The 19,569-nt window shown below is 38.9% G+C and overlaps 1 long non-coding RNA gene across 1 annotated transcript; it reads right to left on the bottom strand.

The window, feature by feature from the left end:
- Positions 1-7,445: 7,445 nt before the first annotated feature.
- LOC143675965 (uncharacterized) lies at positions 7,446-18,290 on the bottom strand. Its single transcript, XR_013171720.1, has 3 exons — positions 17,974-18,290; positions 9,387-9,627; positions 7,446-7,551 (listed from the first exon to the last, which is right to left on the bottom strand). It is a non-coding gene; the product is annotated as an uncharacterized LOC143675965 (long non-coding RNA).
- Between the last annotated feature and the right edge of the window lie 1,279 nt (positions 18,291-19,569).

The following is a 19,569-nucleotide window of genomic DNA, read 5'->3' as shown; positions in this document are numbered from 1 at the left end:
TGTCAGTCTACTAGGCAATGGAATTATTGAGCGGCAGAATCAAAGTACATAAGAGACAGACAGACCTTAGAAAACTTGGGGTTTGGGCTAGCTTCCTAGAAGTTTAAGGAGCATAGATGCTTGGTCTCTTCACTGCTTTGTTTTATTGAAAGCACAGTATCAGTTTCACTGAATGAAGAGTATAAGCCCCAAGATCTATTAGAGAGAAAATTCTTGGGCTTTTCCAGTTTTAGTTATAATCATGCAAGAATAGAATCTATAACCTGTTGCTGATCTCACTTTTCAAGGGTGCTAGGAGGGATCTCAAAATTGAGTGTGTCAGTCTCCTACTTTGGCTATAACAAATGACCACAAATTTAGTGTCTTAAAATTATGCACATTTTTTTTTTTCTCTTACACTTCTGAAGGTCAGAAGTCCTAAAATAAACCATAGGACTGCTTTCCTTCTTGGGCTTTAGCATAAACTCTATTTCTTTGCCTTTTCTAGCTTCTAGAGGCCACTGCACTCCCTGGCCCCATCCTCCATCTTCATACCCAGCAGCATGACATCTTCCATTTTCTCTCTGCCCTTCACCTTCCATCATCACCTCACCTCCTGTCTGACTCTAATGATGAGGATAATGATGAGGATGATAATCATGGTGTCTGATAATATTTATTAAACATTTATGGAATTATCCTATTTAGTTTTTAAAAACAACCCTATCAGGGAGGTACTAATATTATGTCTCTTGTACAGGTGCAGCATTTGAGTTTTAGTTTAAATAACTCTCTGAAGTCACACAGGTAGTTAGTGTTGGAGCTAGTATTCAAATACATAAAGTTTGATTCATTGCCTCTTAACCAAAACAAAACCAAAACAAAACAAAGAATAACACCCTCCAAAAACAGAGGAAGTGGTCACCATTTTGGAAAGATAAGGAACTTCTGCGATGGGTGAAGGGGCACACATATTACTGGCTAAGGAGGAAATGTGTGATGAATGTGAAAGGAATAACATATTAAGCCCTCCACAGCCTCGTCTCCTTGTCAGGCCCAAGGGAAAATGCATGTATTCAGAATCTCTGTCTCCTAATGCCCCTGCCATTTTATCCAGTTTGTTTTACAGAACCTCTATCCTTTCCTTTCTTGATACACTGTCTCTTTGCTTTTAATAATGAGGGCTTATGGCTGGCTTGCCAATGAAGGCAGGGGAAGGGCATTGGAGCAGGGTTGAGATAAGCTTTCTGTAAGCCCAGAAGGTAGAGCAAACAGCTCTTCCCAAGGCAGCAAGAAATGCCAGGTCTTCAGGAGCAGACCAAGTCAGATGTGCAGCACAGAGAAACAATCTGAAGGAGCCAGAGACAGGCATAAAAGTCAAATCTTTGGAATCAGAAAAATCAAATCTTTGGAGTTAAGGTCAAATAAAGTACATGGGAGGCAAATTGGGTAGACAACCTGGTCAGTTGTCCTAAATGCACCTTGGTATTTAAAAGCATTTTCTATAAGCTTAAAGGACATTATATGTGTACATGGGAGCTCTGCATAAAGCCCTAGGTGTGGGCTAGCCCTTCTGGGACTGTGGCCAAGGTTTAAAGTGCTACTCTGTTTGGTGGGGGCCTAGACAAAAAGTTTAGAGGTTGCCAATCCTTCCCTCAAGAAATCACTATTTGCTAGCTGGAAACCAGCCCTAAAATGAGCTGGACTTCAGGAACCACAATGCTGTCATAATGCCTGCATCAAAGGATCTCCTGTCATCTATGGTTCCACTGCAGCCTCCTCCATCAAAAACCATCAGTTTGAATCTCCAGACATCGGTACAAGCCCAGATGACTCCTGGCTCTTCAGTCCACTCACCATTGCCTGGGTCAAAGTGTGTAGCCACATCAGTCCCCTTGAGCCCATTTCTGTCCTCTCCAGTCATAGGCATATCCTATGGGCAGAAGGAAATCTTCCCAGGACAAGGAAAACTTCAATGGTATAGAGTTTGGCAGAAAGAATTCTGTCCAAGGTATCAGTCTTTTCCCTGCTTTTTTTTTTTTCCCAATAGGTAAAATTTAATTTCTCCCATCTTAACCCCCACCCTCTACCCACACACTCCTTTTCTACTTTGGATTGTATTTTGAGAAGCTGATCCATACAAATTACATTTCTCAGGTTTTTTTGCTAATTCATTGAGTTCAACCATTGGAAGGGATTGGCAAGAGACTAGAGGGTGAAAGGAAGGGAGACGCCAGGGAATGTTTTTCCCCTCTCTCTTAGCTTTGGCCTCCATCTCATCAAGTGACCTTATCCCCTCCAGGGTTTTAGCTCCATTGAGACAATATCCTTCTGTAGGCCTGGTTCTTATATGCAAGCCCCAGGAAGTTCCCAGTTTCTGATGGCTATCTCTAGCTCCTAAGCTCTGGTAAGAAGCTTACTGCGTTTCTTCAACTGGAGATGATAGTGGTTTGCCTTGCAATTCCCTTTTTGAATTTTCAGCTCCTCCTCTTCGTACCCAGGTCCCCATATTAAAATCTCTCTGTTTACTGGAAACAGCATAAGAGATACCAGAAAGCAAGTTCATTTGGAATAGGGAAAATAAAAAGCAAGAACAGAGAGAAAAGAAAACTGAAGAATATTGGAAGCAAACTTTGGACTTTCCACCTTTGCCCTGGGATTGGTTCTGATACAAAAGAAGGCTAAATGGAGCAAGTTGAAGCTAAAAATGCAGTAGACACTGACTCCTCTGTAGGTTCCCCAGGGCTCTTTATGACTATGGAGACCAGACCTATCCTCACCCAAATTTCCCAAGGGGGGATTGGCCTGGGTCTCCTTCCCTTTGTCCAATTGGTCTACAGTTTCCTTGTTTCCATGAGTTTTTCTATTGAGATTCTAATAATGCCGTGAAATATCTTCATCACAATAAAAATGCAAAATGCCAAGTTGTTCTGTACCATATCACAGAGGGATGTAGAGACATTATTCAAATGTGTTCAGGGCAATTGCTGCACATGCACTTGCAGGCTGATTTGGACTTAAAAATAGCACATCCATTAAAAGAAGAAAAAAAAGAATCTTTGGTAACAAAATAAGTTACTGTTCTCTTTGTGCCTTTTCATACAGACACCAGCCCCGCCCCCTTCCCAGACACTCTGTAGAGTTGCAGTTTTCCAGGAATTGGAAGAGGCAAATAATACATAGGATAAAGGGACCCAGGTAAAGGATGCAGAGAGAAAGCCATGTGTCAAAAGACACATTGGAGTTGAGCTTGAAGATTCCAGCATTTTATTCGGGATGTCAAGGTTTTGCTGCAGCAAGGAAGCCAATTGCTTGCAAAAGCTGAAGTGGTGTCAGTCCTTAAGTGTTGGCAAACAGTTTTTATAGACATAAAGAAGGACTTCGGTTGGAATCCTATTGATAGGATGGGGGTTTGGATATTTTAGAGGGGTGGGATTAGGACAAGTGGGACTGAATTTTGAATTGGGCCAGGTACACCTTTCTAGAGTCTTGATTGGCTAAATGGGTCATGGGTGTTGGCAATTTAACCTGTGTGCTGATTCTGAGAAAACCCAGGGGCTCTTTTTTATTATATTTACCACATGGGCCTGAAAGCTTTAAACCACCCTCTCTCTGCAGCTGTCTGCTGTCATTCCTTACCCGTTGCACAATTTATCTGCCATTCCACAGCAACCTGGGGTTCCTGGAGTGACAAGGGAATGTCTAAAGAAATTCTGACACATGTGGCATTGTAGAGAGAGGATAACTGGGGTATTTTGTAGAAAGTTCAAGTTGTCAGCGATTTAGAGCTTTTTTTAAAAGTTACTCATTTATATTACAGATGGGGAATCTCAGGCCCAGCAGCACTCCAGGGTCACTCAGCTGGTTAAGAATAGAACAAGTACTTGGATCTCAGTCTTGTATTCTTTACGGTTTAATTTAGTATAGTGCTAGTCTAAGAAAGGGAAGGGAAGTTCTAATAACTTGAATTTAAATTCTTTATTTCTAAGCAGACTTAATAGAAAGTCTTGTACTTAGAAGCTAATATGGTAGAGTGCAAAGAGGATCAGTTAAAAATTGAGAAATGTTAGTGCCGTCCTTTGTGGATAGTTCTAGTTAAGGATTTGGGACAAATCATATGACATCTCTGAACGTCATTGTCCTCACTGTCAAATCAGAGCAAAAGACACCAATCAAGACTACTTCATAGGGTGCTGTGCTGCTTAAAATGAACCAGTGTTTAGAAAAATGTAGAAAATGTTTTTGCAGATGTTAGGACACAGCAGACCTTTTTCTGAAGGTCCAGAGAGTAAATCTTTTAGGCTTATGGGCCTAAAACAAAGTGTCTTTTGTAACTAATTAACTCTTCTGTGGTATCCCAAAGCAGCCATAGGCAAAACCTAAATGAATGACACTGGTTATGTTCCCATATCACTTTATTAACAAAAGCAGGCAGCAGTTCACATACAGCCTGCAGGCCATAGGGTGCGAGCCCCTAGGGTAAAGTCTTCCCACTTTATTAAGTACATCTTTACTTGAAAAGCTTTCCTATCTCTTCGTTCACCATATTCCTTCCCTGGGCACGGAGCTTGATGACTCAGCTGAAGCCTTATTTCTGGAGCACCAGCTTTTATAAGCCAAACATAGCTCACTAGAGGGATTTAAGATACATAGTCATCTGCACCAGGAGAAAAAAAGAAACCTGAAAGTATATATATAACCACACACATACACAGCCATCTTTCTTTATGAATACGTTTATGTCTGTATTTAGACACACAGCAGCTACATACATTTAATGATCTACATAAAGAAATGAAGCTGTGGATAGAAGATGTATCAGTGGATTTTATTGAGGCAGTTATGTAGGACTAGATATAAGCATAAACAATCTTTACATCCCAGCTCAAACTTTTGAAGTGCATTCACAATTATTTTACTTATCACTGTGAGATTATCAGGGAATTTTGACAGTTTTGAGGCAGACCCTTACTTAGTGTCATGGGCTGGTTGCAGATGTTGGGTTCAAACACCCTCAGATGCTTTGTCTTGCTAACCCAGCTGAGCACATCCCCCCTCAGCTTCAGGGGGGACACAACCTCACAGACCTGGACTTGACCACAGAGAGATCCTTTAGCCATCATCATGCTTCTTACCACCTTCTTGGCACAATATCATGGAGTTGGTCTTGAGGAAATTAATTTTTTCTCCCCCTGATTAAAGTGAAGTCTAGCAGCTCAAAATGAAGAGAGCTTTTAAGGTTCTGGAATAGGGAGGAGAATATGAAAATTGGTCCTCAAAAAGAACTGGGGATTTGGATAGGGCTGGATGGATCATTTATTGGTTGGTGGGTAGGTTTAACATCTGTGGGGGTGCTGGAACTAGAAATGCCCCTCAGGCTCAAAGCATGAAATTAGTTATGCCTATGATTTCTACTGAAATTTACAGTGGAGGTTGCTAGCCTTGAAACAGAAGGGGCAGGCATCTGCTGCTGGCTTTAGAAGAAGATTAGGAAGTGCAGCTTAGATACTGATTTCATCTTAGAAGAAAGAGTGAAGAGGCTTCATAGTTGGGTTGAACTGACTAAAGCCAGCGGCTAACAAATGTTGGCTAAATAGGACAGCAGAAATGTGAGTCAGCCAGGTAGATGGCACTTCTATGGCTAAGCCATGCAACCCACTGAGAGGAACATAAAGTTCCTCAACTCCATGGAAAGTCATAGGGACAGATGCAAATGTGCCTTCTTGTTCCAAGGAGCCAGTTGTTGAGGGGATCACCTGGAGTGTCAAACCTAAGGAATGATTGCAAATGTTCTGAAAAAAGCCAAAAAGTCCACCCAAACTACTACAGAATGCATCCACATCTTTATCAAGCTTCAGTTTGAATGCCTTTTACTGACATCCAACCTAAACCAGCCTGAGCTGTAATCTAAGCTGGAAATCATGGATATGGAGGACAGCCTGAGCCCAATTTATCTTAATATGTGTTCAATAAGCATTTATTGGAAAAAAATTGAATTTGAATAAAAAATTTGTCAAGCACTGCTTGCATTTAAAGTATCTCATGATTATAATTCCTTCCATATTTACTGCTTTATATAAACCCTGTGGTTTACTTGTAGTTTATCTTTGCTGGGGAAGCAAGTATGTCCTGATTTAGAAAGCTGAAGGTTCTTACCCTTAGGGGTATTGTAATATGTTACAATTCTTAAAGAACATTTGTATTCGGGAGCACCGTGGGTTAAAGTAGGCTTTTATGACTTGTTCAGGCCACTAACCTTCCTGTTTAGTATTGTTACTCTGGAAAGGTATTCCAAACAACTGATTTATAAATGGCTGCTGGCTCAGAGGCTCATTTATAACTCTGATACTGCTGGCCTATGCACAGATAAATGTGTGTGTGTGTGTGTGTGTGTGAGTGTGTGTGTGTGTGTGAGTGTGCATGGTTATTCAGTGTCACACAAATCCCCTTGCTATCTCACAAAATGAAACCCACTCTCAGAAGCCTGATCCTCAAGTCATTGTTTTGTTTTCTTTAAAAACAAGAACACAATATAAATATATTCACTTATTCCCTTTGCTTCCCATCCTCCATCCCACGAATAATTGTTTTCCCGAAATAAATGCTTCCAGTAGCACCTTCTACTTTCAGCCCATTATATTCCCTGAAAAAATCTGCAGTGCCACCCATGGGTTTTATCTCTATTGTGTGGAGTAAATAGAATCACTGAAGCTATATTTCTTTTCTATTTTAAACAGCAGCAAAACGAAACGGGGGAGAAAACAGAGCATGCAGTTATTTCCTGATTACACTGACAATCAGGAGGATTGGAAAGCTTCCCAGTGAAAGGAGTGAGGCCTGCAGCATCTACATACCACTCTTGCAACCACTTGGGGAGGTCAGTGCAGTCAACAATTGGTCAAGGCAGAAGAGAGAAACACCTGCCATCAAGCACAGGTCTGACGAGCAGGTTTTACCCTAACCCTCCTCATAATTGTGAATCTCTGTTTTGGGGGCTAATAGGAAGAAAGGGAGACCGATAGAAAAATATATTAAAAATAGATCAAATCCCTAAGAACACGAATAGAACAATAAAGAAAAAAAGGAAGGAATAGGAGGAAAAATATACCTTCTTCTTTCTGATTACAAGTCCCACAGGGAGATGGATGCCAGGAATTAAAGTTTTCCTCTTTCACCTCGGGGTGCTGACTCTGCTGTACAGCATCCCTCTTGCCAGTTCCTACTGCAAGCCTAGGACAAATCAGACCCCCTGCTTCCGATTAGCTCTTGAGGCTAAGCTGTTAATTTTTTTAAAACTTTTTGCACAGAGGACCCCATAGAACACACCCTAAAATATACAAATATTGGGAAATGTCAGGTTTTGCTTTCAAAAAAGCTAGTGCGATTTGCAAAGGTATCACAGCTCAGATGTGGGCAAAGGAAACTTTGTGGATCTATCCCTGGGGCAAAATGAAGTGAAGATTTAAGCTGATTTGCTGAAAACAAGAATGATTTGCTGATTTGCTTGAGAGACCAGGAGCGAGAAGAGAAGCTGGAAAGATCAGGATTGCCCATCCATATAGTTCACAACAGCTGCAATGTAATGGGAAGAATAGAGAACTTGAATTGAGAGGGTCTGCACACAAGTCCCAACCGTACTACCACTACATAGTAGAGGTATGACCTTGGAATGACATTCATGCTCTCTGAAACTCATTTTCTTCACCAATAAATGCATTGAGGATTGCAAAAGTGTTCTAGTTAGTATCAAGATCTTTTTTGCTAATCAAGTGAGAAAATGCATTGAAAACATTGTGAAAATTGTAAAGTGAATACAAATGAAAAAGTTGTCTTAATTGTAATATTGTTTATAGGGAGCTTAAGTAAGCCAGGAGTTAATAAGCACTATTTCCAGTCTTTCGGAAAATAAATTCTGAATATGATCATTTTTAAGACTTGGCTAACACATAGGTAACTGCTTTAACTTTATAGAAAACCTATTATTTAGGTCTATTTCTGTTCATTAGTTACATTCCATAATGCTGCTACTTGGATACTTAACAGATAAATTGACAAATGAACCAGTGTTCTGATTTAATTAGATTTGGAACAATATTTGTAGCATATAATGACTTTCTAATTTGTAAATTTACATTTGGGTTTTTCAATCGGTATGGGTGAATAATAAAAGTCCTTCATAGTTACATAGCATTTCATAGTTTACCAAACACTTTCACATATTATAACACATTTTATTCTTCAAAAACTCTATGAAGTGTGTAGAGAGTAGATTATCATATCTATTTTACAGCTGATAAAACTAAGACTTAGAAAGAATATGTGACCTTACCAAGCCACACAGTGAAGAATCAGAACCAGGTCTGGAAGCCACAACTTCAAGTACTCTCCCCATTGCACAGTACTACCTGTCCCTAATCCCAAAACCTCAATACAGCTTCCCTGACATTCCCACACCCCTGGAGGCACTTTAGGCTACTCATGGCCAACCCTATATATGCTAGGTTTGTGAATTTATGGATTTGCTGAGCCACTCCCATTCAAATAATGATAATAACCATTTTGTTTCTTGGTTAATCAGAAAGATTGCCAGATTGGTAGTCAGGTATCTGAAATTCTTATGCTATCTTTAAAATCCAGACAAGGGACTTAGGTTATCCTAAATTGTAAAATGTGGAGAGGCCAGATTGGAGTTTTGGTAATTTTTGCTTTTGGTTTTGTTTTCTCTTTGAATTAAAAATTGGGGACAGTTCATTAAAGTATTAATACTGCTTTCAGGCACATCCTTTCCAGTGGTTCTCAGATGACCACGGGGTATGCTGAAGTCTAGATATATTAATGAAATTTTCTCCTTCCCCTTGCTATTCCATGACCTCACTGTTTTTCTATTAAGAATCATCATTGGCTCTCAGGGCAGTCAACCCAGCCAAATGCAAGGTACATGGACTTGAGTGTTTCTGCATTCTTTGAGTTTCTAAGTAGGCTTTTGAAATCGAATGGAGACAATAAATATGAAAGTTTAGGATTTTGATGCAATACTCAGGCTTTTTGAGATGACATTTTTACACTAAAAATTTGTTCTTGGTAATCAATAATAAAACCATGACGAAATCATGGTCTAACATATAAGTCATAAGACCAAAAAAAAAAAAAAATCAGGAAAATGTGTCACGATATAAAAGTGATTTTCCTACCTAGAATTGGTAAGGATGCCACATGTTGGGAAAAGAAGAGACAAGAATAAAAACAAGTGGGTGGTTAGAAGCCACTGAGCCACCCCTGGTTTCGGATTTTGGAGCAGAACACCTGTTATACTTTTGGAACTCTTAGTGCATTAGTTATCTATAACTGCATAACAAATTAACCCCAAATTTAATGTGTTGAAACAACAATAACACTTATTATCTTACACAGTTTTTGTAGGTCAGAAATTCAAGAGTAGGTTAGCTGGGTGGTTCTGACTCAGGATCTGAGGTTACAGCCAAGCTGTTGGCCAGACCTTCTATCATTTGGAGACTGGATTGGGCCTGGAGGATCCACTCTAGAGTGCACTCACATAGCTGGCTGCACAAAGCTTCTGTGACTTGCTACTTGGATCTTTCCATAAGGCTGCTCACAGCATGGCAGCTTGCTTCCCCCAGAGTGAGTGGTCTGAGAGAGCGAGAACGAGAGAGAGAGAGAGGGAGGGAGAGACAAGATGGGATCAGTATGTTTTTCATAACCAATCTTGAAATATACTGTAATTTCTGCCATATTCTATTGATTCCACAGATCAGCCCCGGCACAGTATGAGAGAGGAGTAGACATGAGTGCCTACCAACAGGCAAGGATTTCAGGAGCATCTTAGAGGCTAAATATTACATATAGAGTAGGGATGGGGGTATTAGTAGCTTCACAGATGTTGCTCGGGACATAATTGGGTGGAGGATGTAAAGTAGAAATGGCAGGCTGACTGTTCTCTCTGGATCCAAAGAGAGCAGCCAGCATTGCATTACTCCTCCTGACACTATAGAGAGGAAGAGGAAATGCCTGAATGTAAGATCCCACATGCCCATGAGGTCCAGTGGAATCACTTTCCATGAGACTGAGAGGAATGATGATAAGATACTAAGAGTGGAAGGCCCAGACAATCTCACAGTTGTGGTGAGAGAATTAGCCACAGATAATGCAAGAACCACTCCTGCTGGATTCCATATTGTGATGTTCTACAAGCCAGTCTGGTCATGTACAGCTCATGTGTTCTTTCTGGAAAATAATAGTGACCACCAGAGGGTTTGAAATGGACGCAATTTAACTATAGCCCCATAGTCTCACTATGAGACAGAAAGTTGGAATGCATCACTTTCACAGAAGAGGATGGATGGAGTGTTTGATGCCTCCTTGCTAATAAATGCTCCTTTAACAACCATCTTAATGTGGGGAAGAATTTTTTCTAAGAATTGCTTTATTATAATCTTGTAGCAAGATTGCAGGGACATAGTGAAACTTCATCCAGTTCAAACTTTTTGGGGGCCACCAATATCTACCAAAAAGGTTCACTCATGGTGTAGAGGATGGTATTTTACAGTCAGGGTCTTATTATCAGTGGAGTAGATATTGCACAACCATAATGTGCTGACCTAATAGCCAAGATCAATCCTCAAGTGCTAAGAGGAAAGATTACAGAGCTGGTTAAATGTCCAAATGAATAGTCTGTATAAGATTCTAGCCACTCCATACATCTTGACTATCACTAATTTCATCCGTAACAATCCATTTCTAATATTCAGCATGGTAATTCGGAAACCTCTGATTTTCATGGAAAATAAAGATAGCTGAAGCACTTGTAGCATTATTCATGAATTTACATGACAGTATTTTTTAAATGTTTAGCACAGTGTCTGGCAGAAAGTAAACACTTTAGGTACATACAGTAAATAAAATAGTAGCCGCTTCTAATGTGTGACAGCCTGCAGTGCCAAGACCGTGAATTCCAGAATAAGGCTACTGAATAGCTTAGAACATAGATTTAACTAACACAGATGATAGCACACTGCTGAGGCTGATGAGTTTTAAGTATGTTATAGAATTTACAGAAGTTCCATCATTTTCAATGATCAGGTGCAACAAGTTGTGTCCCAGCAAATGTTCATGTACGGCAGGGGACACAGACAGGTATGTTTCCTCCCATACATTCTTCAGAATGCCGCAGAAAACCTCCTTACGTCTTGAGAGAAGGTTGAGATTAATAACTTTGCTCATGAGACTAAATTAAGTTTTCTGCTCAGGTGGAAGAAAACTTCTGTCATTTTCCTCGCCTGTATATTTTTTTCTGAGGTCTTTCCAGACTCTACAGTGGTATCAAGCATTACTTTGCAGCGTATTCAACATTGTAGTTTACCTTGCATCCCACAGCTCGACCTGTCCTGACCCGAACACTATGCATTTTATCAGTTTTTAATTCCCATCCCACTGCTCCAAATCTTATATGATGATACCTTTTTGTGAGTTTTAGGTGGGTAATGACTATTTACAGTCTCTGCCCTTGAAACACTCTCCCCAAACGAATCTTCATTGGCCCCTCTCTTTATGGTAATCAGCGAATCTCTAACCGCCCCCTCCCCAGTGACAGCAGGTGTGTCTAACCTCCCATCTGCTGTCCTTCTGGTTCTCTGCCACCTTCTGTTTCGAGCCCACTTGCAAGCGTATCACATTTCTATTTAGAAACATTCTGCCTACCCTGGTTATTTTTGGCTACTGATCAGGGTGCACCTCTTTGGCAGTCAATGAAACTGCTGAACTGCCCTGCCACTAGCGTGCCCATAGTCTGTAGGCTATGCCAGTAATGGGTAAAAGTTAATTTAAAAAAGGAAAAAAAGTAAGGGAGAATATTAGATGCATTCTTCCTTGAGAACTGAGGCTGGTGTAATGGTGGCAAGGAGAAGGAACACAAAGCATAATTGCTGGGACCTCTGGTCATTATCACCAGAATGGAGCCTTCATGAGGCTGTTATACAGAGCCTTTACTGACCACTCAGCTCCAGGAACTCAACATGATCCCCTGAGACTTGATCACCACCGAATCCTCCTTCTCAAAGGAAAGTGGAAGAGGTGGTGAGGCTGATGAGGTGTAAAGCCTGAATCAGTGGGTATTTATGGAGAGCTTATGTACTCAACCTCATACTAAGATCTTTATCAGCTACTCAGGTAATAGGAAGTACAGTCTCTACCTACAATTTCTCCTTTATCCATTTCCAGCCTATTCAAGTTCCAGTCTCCCATGAAGACTCAACTCAAATTCTGCTTCCTCCAAGAAACTATTACTGAATTCAGCATTCAATGGTCTCTCCCTTCCCTTCCACAAAATCTGGTACTTGGTTATTATTTATGCCTTTCTTTATCTCCTTATTGATTGATTTGTACAATTCTAAATTGCATTCACCTCATTTAATGTGCAGGGACATCATGTCTGAGAATTCTTGTGTGTGACTTGACTTGCCAGCTGTTTACTATGCTCTTTGGTTGAGAGGCAGTGTGATTCACCAGTTGACAGGAAGGACTCTAGGCACACAGTCTAAGTCTGAGTCCTTGCTCTGCCACCTGCTAACTCTGACACCATAGACAAGTTGCTTAATTTCTCTATGTCTCAGTTCCCTCATCTCTTACCTCTGGAAGAGATAACCTTCCAGAAAGAGTCATTGCAAAGGTTAAATGGATTAATAATGATAAGATATTTAGAACACTGCCTGATGTATAATATAAGCACTATTTATTACCTATAAGCATAGGTAACTCTAGTAAGTCATAATTATAATTATTGCTCATGTAATAAATATTTAGTTGAACAGCTATGTGCCAGACACTTAGGAAGAAGGAGCATTCCAGGTTGTGAAGAGGAAGGGAGGAGGAGAAGGCAGAGGCAACAAGGGCTTGACTCTGAAGAATGTTGCAGATCAGCAGATAACATTAAGGATCGGACCTTTTTCTCTGGGAACTTGGAAGACACACAAAGTTTGGAAGAGGGGGATAAACTAATTTTCTTTTTTTATAAAAGGTCCTCCAAAATAAAGATATCACAAGAGAGGAAAACTACAGATCAATATCCCTTATGAATACAGATATAAAAATCCTCAGCAAAATTCCTGAAAACAGACCCGGTAACACATAACACAGATTATACACCAAGACCAGGTGTATATCTCAGTTTGGCAAGGTCAGGTCATCCACCAAAACCCAATTCATGCAATAAACCATATCAATAGCATAAAGAACAAAATCCACATGCTCATTTCAATAAGCACAGAAAAAGCTTTTGATAAAATCCAACATGACTCTATGAAAAGAAAAAGAAAGTACGCCAATAAACTAAGAATAGAAGAGAATTTCCTCAACCTGATAAAGGGCATTTATGAGAAACCCAAAGTGAACATCATACATAAAGGTGAAAGCCTGGCTGCTTTCCTCTTAAATTCAGGAAAAAGACAAGGATGTCTGTTCTCACCACTTTTATTCAATATTGTTCTAGGGGTATTAACCAGGCCATTTAGACAAGCAAAAGAAATCAAAGGCTTCCAAACTGGAAAAGAATCAGTAAAACTACCTCTGTTTGCTGATGGCATAATTTTGTATATAGAAACTCATAAGGAATCCACTACAAAACTATTAGAGCTAATAAACTAATTCAGCCAAGTATTAGGGCATAAGATTAATAGGCAAAGATCAGTTTGTTTCTCTACATCAGCAGTAAACAATCTGAAAATACAATTAGGGAAATAATTTCATTTACAATAACATCAACAACAGTAAAATAGTAATAAATTGAACAAAAAAAGTGTATAACTTATATTCTGAAAACTACGAAACCTCCTTGAAAGAAATTAAAGAATATGTAAATAAATGGAAAGGAATTCCGTGTTCATTGAATATAAAGCTTAATGTTGTTAAAATGGCCATATTACCCATACTGATGTACAGATTCAATGCTGTAGCCATCAAAATCCCAGACAGCTTTTTAAGTTGATCTTTGTGTTCATGTGGAAATTCAAGGAAAATAAATAACCAAAACAATCTTGAAAAAGAAGTAGCCAGAGGACTAACACTTCCAAATTTCAAAATTTACTACAAAATTATACTTATCAAGACATTATAGTACTGATGTAAAAATAGACATTATGATCGACGGAATAGAATTGCCAGTCCAGAAGTAAACCCTTATACTAGATTAGTTGATTTTTGAAAAAGTGCCAAAGCAATTCAACAGGGAAAGAATAATCCTTCAACATATGGTACTAGAGCAAGTGGGTGTCCACATGAGAAAAGAATAAAGTTGTACCCTTTCCTAACACCATACACAAAAAAGAACACAAACTGAGTCATAACCATAAATGTAAGAGCTAAAACTTTAAAAGTCTTAGAAGAAAACAGGAGCAAACCTTTATGATAAAAAATACAAGCAACAAAAGGAAAAATAGATGAATTGTACTTCATCAAAATTAACACATTTTGTGCTCCAAGGAGACCATCAAAAAAAGTTAAACACAACTCACAGAATGGGAGAAAATATTTTTAAATTATATATCCAATAAATATATATCTAGAATATATAAAGAACACATCAACTCAATAATAAAAAGACAAATAGCTGAATTAAAACTATGCAGCAATACTGAATAGACATTTCTTTTAAGAAGATGCACCAATGGCTCAAAAAGTGTATGAAAAGATGTTCAATATAATTTGACATCAGGAAAACGCAAATTGAATCTGCAATGAGATATTGCTTCGAAACTACTAGAATAGCTATAATAAAACAGGGACAATATCAAGTGTTGACAAGGATGTGGAGAAATTGGAACACTAATATGTTGCATTGGTGAATGTAAAAATGGAAATTTCTCAAAAGTTTAAATATAGAGTTACCATATGATCCCGAAATTTCATCCCTAGGTGTATACACAAAAGAAATAAAAGCATATGTCCACACAATTACATGTATGAATGGTCCATAAGACTGTTATTAATAATAGTGAAAAAGTGGAAATAATCTAATTCTCTATCAATTGATGAAAGGATAAACAAATGTGGTATAACCATACAATGAAATATTACTTAGTAATGAAAAAGAATGAAGTTCTGATATAAGACGGATGAGCCTTGAAAATATTACGCTAAGTGAAAGAAAACAGTCACAAAACACTACATATTATATGATTCCATTTATATGAAATGTCTGGAATAGGCAAATCCATGGAGATAGAAAGTAGATGAGTGGTTGCCTAGGGCTGAGGTTAGGGGAGTGCAGGATGGAAAGTGACTGCTAACAGATACTTGGTTTCTCTTCAGGGTGAAGAAAATGTTATAAAATTGGATTTCAGTGATGGATGCACATAGTATTTAGTAAATACACCCAACAGCCTTGAATCATATATTTTGAAAGAGCAAATTGTATAGTATGTGTATCATATGTCAATAAAGCCATTCAAAAAAGTTTTGTGGCTCTAATGAAGAACAGATTGGAGGGGAGCAATAAGAAACTATAAGAATAGCAGAATAGTCATAGAAGTCAGGAATCCTTTTAAGAAGTTGAGAAAAAGAGTATCAACCTCGGCAATTGAAATCATCAACCTGGAGAATTCTTTCGAGGGTGTGCTGGGTGTGGAAGCCAGCACAGTATGGGCTGTATCATTCTTAGTAAAAAAGGAAAGGAGGCAACAAGAAAGGAATTTTTCTAATGGAAAGAGAAATGGGATGACTTGAGACTCCGATCAGCAATTTGAAAAACTCATTAACAGCTTTGCTGAGAATTTAGATGAGGGAGAAACTTGAATCTATTAATAATAATGAGGTTAGGAATTATCCCTCAGGCAATTTAAAAATTTCTTTCCTGTTGGCTGTTGAATCATTCCTGTTCTATGTGAAGTGCACTAAAATGATCCCCTTACCCATCAGTGAACCCAGTTAGAATGAAAACTTTCCTACTCTCAAGGGAATTACCCTGTCTTCCCAGAGATATGTTTCTGCTGGGATAAGTATACAAAGGAGATTACCAGTTGCATTGAGCCATACGTGTATGTTAAGAGAGAAAGGCCCCAATTCACCAAATGAGATAGCAATCTACTCTGCACCATGCATACATCCCTTCCTTTGTTTTTTACCTTAGGTGGTATTTTTCCTAATATTCTGTATTTCCTTACTTAATATTAATTCTCTTTTGTTTCTGAACATTTGTGATAGGGGAGTTAAGATCTACTATTTTCCATCATTTCTTTTAATTTTCCACCATTTTATAAGTAGAATGTATATAATTCTGGTATTTATATCATATTGATGCTAGCCATTGAGAAGACATAAAAATGCAGAGATTTAGGCAATAGAATCTTGCAGCAGCACCTGGAACAATCTGAAGAATCTGCTAGCACTTATGAGCTGATGCTGTCTATAAGTAAGAGGTAAGATTACTAGATAGACCCTTTCAAGGATAAAGTATCTATAATGGGGGAGGTGAATGTTACATTTGAAGGCTTAATATTATTTCACTTTTAATGAATGTGCCTTATCACTTTTTATAGGATATTTTTGGAGGTAGGGGTCAATGGAAGGGCACCAAAGTGGGAAAATGTGAGAGATTGCGGAAATATTATAATACAGAAGATGAGAACAAACATTAGCCCACAGTAAGCTCTGGCAAATTATATCACTTTGAACTGAATATCAGACATCAAATTGTGGCTCCTGTGATGCCAATAGACAGCATGAAGGCAGGACGTTTCTTTACATGTGCTAAGTCTCTGAAACCCTACGGCAGCTGTCACTCCTAGAAGTTGGGTGTCCTAGTGAATAAAAGAACAAATGAACTAGATTGAAAATATGTGACTTTAAATATAATGCATGGTTATTGTAGAATTGTTATGGTAATTTTTATAAATGGCTTCAAACGATGTCTAGAATGTCGGAAGAGATACATAAATGTTTATTAAATAAAACAATGCTGGTGGTCCAGTAGTACCTATGAGTGAGTGAGGATGTAGCCCCTGGGAGACGCAGATGGTTTTAAAATATGGGTAATTGATCTGGAGGGGGTTGGGAAGACTTTGTTCTTTAGGTCCCCTGAGCTGTGTTACAACTTTGCTAGAAGTCATGTGCTCCTGGACAAGCTATAAGCTTCTTAAGGTGGAGAAAAATGGTTCTGAAGCTTTCTGTGATAACATCTGAGTTGCCTGGAGATAGGTAGGTGACGTGGATTTCTGGTGGAGGATGTAGTAAATGGGGTGCTGCAGACGTCTGTGAACTCAGCATGAACTTATAACCTCTCTGCAGTGACTGAAAGTGATATGGAGAAGAGCTTCTTATGAGTGCAAGTCTAGGTGAAGACAAGACTCAGTTTTTCTATTTCCTATTGCTGAACAAATAATACCTTTTGCTTTTCCAGTCTCTTAGTTAAACTTTCTTTTTCTCTCCTTTTTTTTTTTTTTTTTTTTTTTTTGCATGGGCAGTCCCCGGAAATCGAACCCATGTCTCTGGCATGGCAGGTGGAAATTCTGCCACTGAGCCACTGTCGCACCACCCTTAATTAAATTTTCTTTTCATACATGCTGACCAGAGAATTTGAAGGACATGGAACATCAAGCTATGGTGTGGATGGCGCTATAGCTTGCATGGGAGCTTGTTCCTAGAGATGTGATAAATCTCTATAGCGTGTGTTGCCAGTTTTTGGAGCCCTTGGGATAGAGGTTACATAAAACAGCATCCTGGCCCTGCTTTTCCATGCTTCCTAATGTGGACACAGCTGTGCTGAGCACAAACAATGTCCTAAGGGGATGTTTCATGCATTAAAAAAAAAAAACAACATTGTTTGGAGAAGTCAAATTCCAGATGCATTTGCAAGTATTTCCAATAAACAGAAGCTAAAGTGCTTTTGCTCCACAAAGAGTTTAAAAAGAAAGAAAATCTCAAGGGAGGGAAAGATCAGGCATACTGGAACATTTTCCTTTTAGATGAATGTGAGGAATTGGTTCATACCTTGAATAAAAGAATTCAAGCTGCCCAGATCTTTGAACCCACTGCTCTAAAGCCAACAAGGGACCTCTAGAAATGAGACGGCAATGAGAAGATACAATCTTGATCCAGGAGGAGAGCTAAAACACTCTCGAAGTAGACTGTGCTAATGACCCTGAGTGATACTAAATTAAGCAATTAGGAAAATGAAAAGCAAATGCCCTTAATTTGAAGGCTACACGTTTTGTTCATGCCCCCCCCCACTGATACCAGACTCTGTTTTTGCTGAACTCATCTGTCTGTAGCTCTTGAGCCATGAAATTATTTGTCATTTCTCTCTAGTGAACTGTTAATGGAGAGCAGTAAAATTCAATTTAAAAGTGGGAGTTACTGCATAATACTATTGTTGATGATGGATTATGAGGTATAAAGGAATGTCCACATCATAATGTTTCTAAGGTTGTGAACTATCAGAGAGAAATGGCCTCTGTTAGATGTTAATGCAGAAGAAGTCAAACCTGTTCTTCAGAAAATAGCTATTTATGAGACTTCATCATCATCTCATGCAGAAAATAGTTTGATTTAGACAAAATTGTATAATTCTAAAACCCTACCCCCGAGGAAGAATGCATCAGAATCTAGGTGGATAAAAAAAGGTATCCCTTCTCCAGTAGAAATAATGACCACTTAAGCTTTATGGTAGAGACTTCTAGATATTTATCAACCCATTTTCTCTCCCTTTTAAGCCACAGCTAGATTGTTTGCCAGCCTCCCTTGTGCAGTCATATGACTGTATTCTGGCAATGGCATATGATTGGAAGCGATATGTGACACTTCCAAGCCCCACTCATGGAAAGCTCTTAGGTGATTGTATTCTGTGCTCTATTCTCAAGTTTGCCTCCTTGCAAACCACTTGGAAAATATGGCAGACTAAAAGAAATAAAACGTCAGGTCCCTGAATAAGTGGAGAGAAACTACTCACTAATCAGTTATTTGCGTTTGCATTTCACCTGAGTCAGAAATAATCCTCTGTTGAGTTAAGCCACCAAGGTGCTAGAATTTATCTATTATAGCAGTGGCTAACATTGCCTTCATTTCTTTAGCGTAATTGACAAATAGTTTTTAAAAAGTGGTCAAGAATATAGGTTTTGGTGTCAGACACATCTGAGCTTGAATCTCTGCTTTGCCAAATGTGGCTACGTAAACCTGAGCAAGTTGTGTAATGTCTCTTAATTTCAGTTCTAACACCCATGAAATGAAGAGGATAATGCCCACTTCTCACGTTTTTGTGAGAAGACAATAAAATCACCTTTGCAAAGTGTTGACATAGTGTGTGCACAAAGCAGTTGCTCACTGCACTCTTCCCTATATCAGTTTGTGCCATGCAAGATCTAGGTGCAACCCTGGCTCATACAGATTTCCAAAGGATTCAGGACTCAGAGCTTTGGAGTCATTCCATGAAATTATAGAGTTCTGCCTCGAGTTTTGCCTGATTGTAAGCTCTAGACCAATAGACTTATTTTAGTCCACAGTCATATTTTGTTTGGTGTGTGCACAGTGCTAAAGACTTTTCAATTAATAGCTAATATTTAAAAATCACAATAAAAATCTAATTTCTAG

Source organism: Tamandua tetradactyla, chromosome 3, assembly GCF_023851605.1.
Source record: "Tamandua tetradactyla isolate mTamTet1 chromosome 3, mTamTet1.pri, whole genome shotgun sequence".
Classification (NCBI taxonomy): domain Eukaryota; kingdom Metazoa; phylum Chordata; class Mammalia; order Pilosa; family Myrmecophagidae; genus Tamandua; species Tamandua tetradactyla.
This window is presented reverse-complemented; position numbering and strand designations above follow the sequence as displayed.